General features: G+C 36.2%; 1 non-coding gene across 1 annotated transcript; it reads right to left on the bottom strand.

Moving 5' to 3' along the window:
- Window positions 1-2669: 2669 nt before the first annotated feature.
- Window positions 2670-2743, bottom strand: Trnap-cgg. Its single transcript has one exon. It is a non-coding gene; the product is annotated as a tRNA-Pro (tRNA).
- Window positions 2744-3276: the final 533 nt, after the last annotated feature.

Below are 3276 nucleotides of genomic sequence, written 5' to 3' on the forward strand. Positions count from 1 at the left end.
TGAAGCGCTGCTTAGCAAGTGCGTGTCCCATCGATGCAAATAAATAGTAATCGGACGGAGCCAAGTCTGGTGAGTAAGCCGCATGCGAAAGTATTTCCCAACTAAACGCCTCAATCGTTTCCTTGACCAGTTTTGCTGTGTGTGATGGTGCATTATCATGAAGCAAAATCACTTTGTGTTGCCTTTTTTTATATTCTGGTCGTTTTTCACGCAAAGCTTGATTCAAATCGATCATTTGTTGTCGGTAGCGTTCAGTATTAACGGTTTGGCCAGGTTTTAGCAGCTCATAATAGATCACACCCTTCTGATCCCACCAAACACAGAGCATTGTCTTCCGTCCATAGCGATTTGGCCTTGCAGTCGATGTCGATGGTTCGCCTGGAGTTACCCATGATCTTTTACGCTTAGGATTCTCAAAATATATCCACTTTTCATCGCCAGTCACAATTCGATGGAGAAATGACTTTCTTTTGTACCTGGCGAGCAGCATTTCGCAAGTGATTTTTCGGTTTTCCTGCTGTCTTTCATTCAGTTCATGTGAACTATTTTCCCATCTTCTAGATCTTTCCCATGACTTTGGAACGTATGGAGACGGCTTCTCGTGTCACATTTAATTGATCCGCGAGTTGTTGTTGCGTTTGAGTGTCATCCTCATCCAACAATGCTTGCAATTCGCTGTCTTCAAACTTTTTCGGTGGTCTTCCACGTTCTTCGTTTCTCACGTCAAAATCGCCACTTTTGAATTTTTTAAACCACTCAAAGCACTGTAATTTACCAAGAGCATGCTTATCGTAAGCTTCGACAAGCATTCGATGCGATTCTGCAGCAGTTTTTTTTCAAATGGTAACAGAAAATCAATGCTGCCCGCAAATCGTAGTTTCCAGGCACAAAATTCGACATGTTCAACGCTATTACAAACTATGCTGTTGTATGAAACTTGTATTGTTGTGAGTTGAAAATCTTTGTTAGAGATGTCAACAAGGAAATGGCGCCAATGACGCGGTTTGACGATAACTACATTGACAGCTAGGACCATCTATGGGCAAATTCCGGTTTCATATTTACAGACCTGGTCATTCACGAGCCTTCTAGGATACCTGATTCTTTTCAGTAGAACATTCGACGTCTAACTCGTTAGAATGAAATGTTTGTCATGCTAATTCTTACGCACAAGTTGCATCATACGCAGCTCGTGCGTAACATCGTTACTGCGATATCTCTCTCTCTCTCTCTTTTCATTGAGAAATTGAATAATTTTAATTTCTCTAAGTCGGTGATGGTTTGTCTCCTACCTGAGTAGTAAGACGCAGGCTGTTACTGATCTTGGTGTCCTCCTGAGTAATCCTCCTGGATATATATTCGGGCTGATATGTCACAGAGAAGTGTTCTTGGACCTCTATTGTTCTCTCTTTTTATTAACGATCTTCTCTCGGTACTCTTTCATTCGAGGCACAACTTATATACCGATAACTTACATATAATAATATATCATTATTCCTATCCGTCTGAAATTAATGATGGAATCAACCGCATTTCTAGTGATGTGGGAGCGGTTTACATTTGGGCTGAACAAAATAAACTTCAGCTAAACTTAAATAAGACTAAAGTTATAAGTATTTCGAGTGTTCTAGATTTGCTAATCAACAGGACTTAGAATTTAAGTGGATAATCTAAAGTGATGTGGTGATACCTTTCGAGAAAATTGTTAAAACTTTAGACATTATTCTGTCTTATAATCTCTATGTCATGGATGGAGCATATTAATAGATATTTGTTTTAGGGTTAGCAGAAGTCTTTATCAATTAAAAATCCATCGTAACATGTTTAACTTATAATTACGAAGACGTCTTGTAACAGTTCTTATCTCTCTTCTTTTCGATTATTGCTTCCTTGTACTATATGATCTAACGGAATATAATCTGAAGCTACAACATGCCTTTAACTCCTGCGTTCGTTTCATGCATAAGTTGAAATGGAACGATTATGTCACGCCTAATCGTATGTAAAATAACTAGCTACTTGTTGAAAATCGGAGGCTTTACATGGTTTAAAATGGACATAACATGGATTGTTTAATGTACTTAATCTTGAACTTTAATACTCCTACTTATATCTATGATTTTATTGTTTTTCCATCAAAACTGCTCGAATAATATCTTTACCTAACCATCTAATTAGTGTCTCTTTGTTGGCTGCGTTCAAACGTGAATTAAATATCTTTTGCAACTCAAAAAGGCCTCTTTAAATGTTCAACAATGATTAGTAGTTCTGCAATATCTATCGCTATGATCTATGCATTTTCTGCGTTAGGTATTAAGTTTCTTTATTAAAGTATTCTTATTTTTAACTTTCTTTCTAAACATTATGTTTTATAACTAACAGTAAGAATTGAAGAGGCAAATAAGGAGTACAGCACGGATGTCTTAGTGCTATTAAATACTAATATTACTTTTATATAATATTAATATGATAGTGGGAGGATAATTATGTCCAGCATGTCAAACGCACGTATCGAAATTTTTCTTCGATTAACGTACGCGGCGAATCTACCTTTCATACTTAGACCGATCCTTGAGTCCCAATTTTATAATATATATATATTTAAAATTCCCAAAAGCCATTATAAACCGATGACTCAAATAGATTCATTACATACGTTGCGAAAAAACTGCCTCCGCCAGGACTCGAACCTGGAACCTTCCCATTTTCCGGGCGGGACGCCTTTCCATTCGGCCACCGAGGCTTCGACAGTAATCTCGCAACACAATGTTTATAAATTCTCTAAGATGTAAGTTGAGAGAAAGAAAGAAAGAGTCGATCTCGTAAGAGATATTATTATACGAGAGAGAGATAGTATATATTCTTCCGTCTAATGCTTAAGATAAACAGAAATTATAGAAAGCTCCTTTTTAGAATAACTAACAGTAAGAATTGAAGAGGTAAATAAGGAATACAGCACGGATCCTCTCACTATCATATTAATATTATATAAAAGTAATATTACTATTTAATAGCACTAAGACATCCGTACTGTATTCCTTATTTGCCTCTTCAATTCTTACTGTTAGTTATTCTAAAAAGGAGCTTTCTATAATTTCTGTTTATTGTGTTTTATATTGTGATTGCGTTTTTTTTCTTTTCTCGTAATCATTCATCATCTGTTTCTATTGTAAGTTCTATTCTTTGCAACTTTACTTAATCTAATCATATAAACTTTAAAGGATTTGGTTGCAAATAAATACTCTATTCTACTCTCTCTCTCTCTCTTTCTCTCTC

This window comes from Odontomachus brunneus, unplaced genomic scaffold (genome assembly GCF_010583005.1).
Source record: "Odontomachus brunneus isolate Ranch 3 - 2012 unplaced genomic scaffold, Obru_v1 Obru_scaffold_295, whole genome shotgun sequence".
Classification (NCBI taxonomy): domain Eukaryota; kingdom Metazoa; phylum Arthropoda; class Insecta; order Hymenoptera; family Formicidae; genus Odontomachus; species Odontomachus brunneus.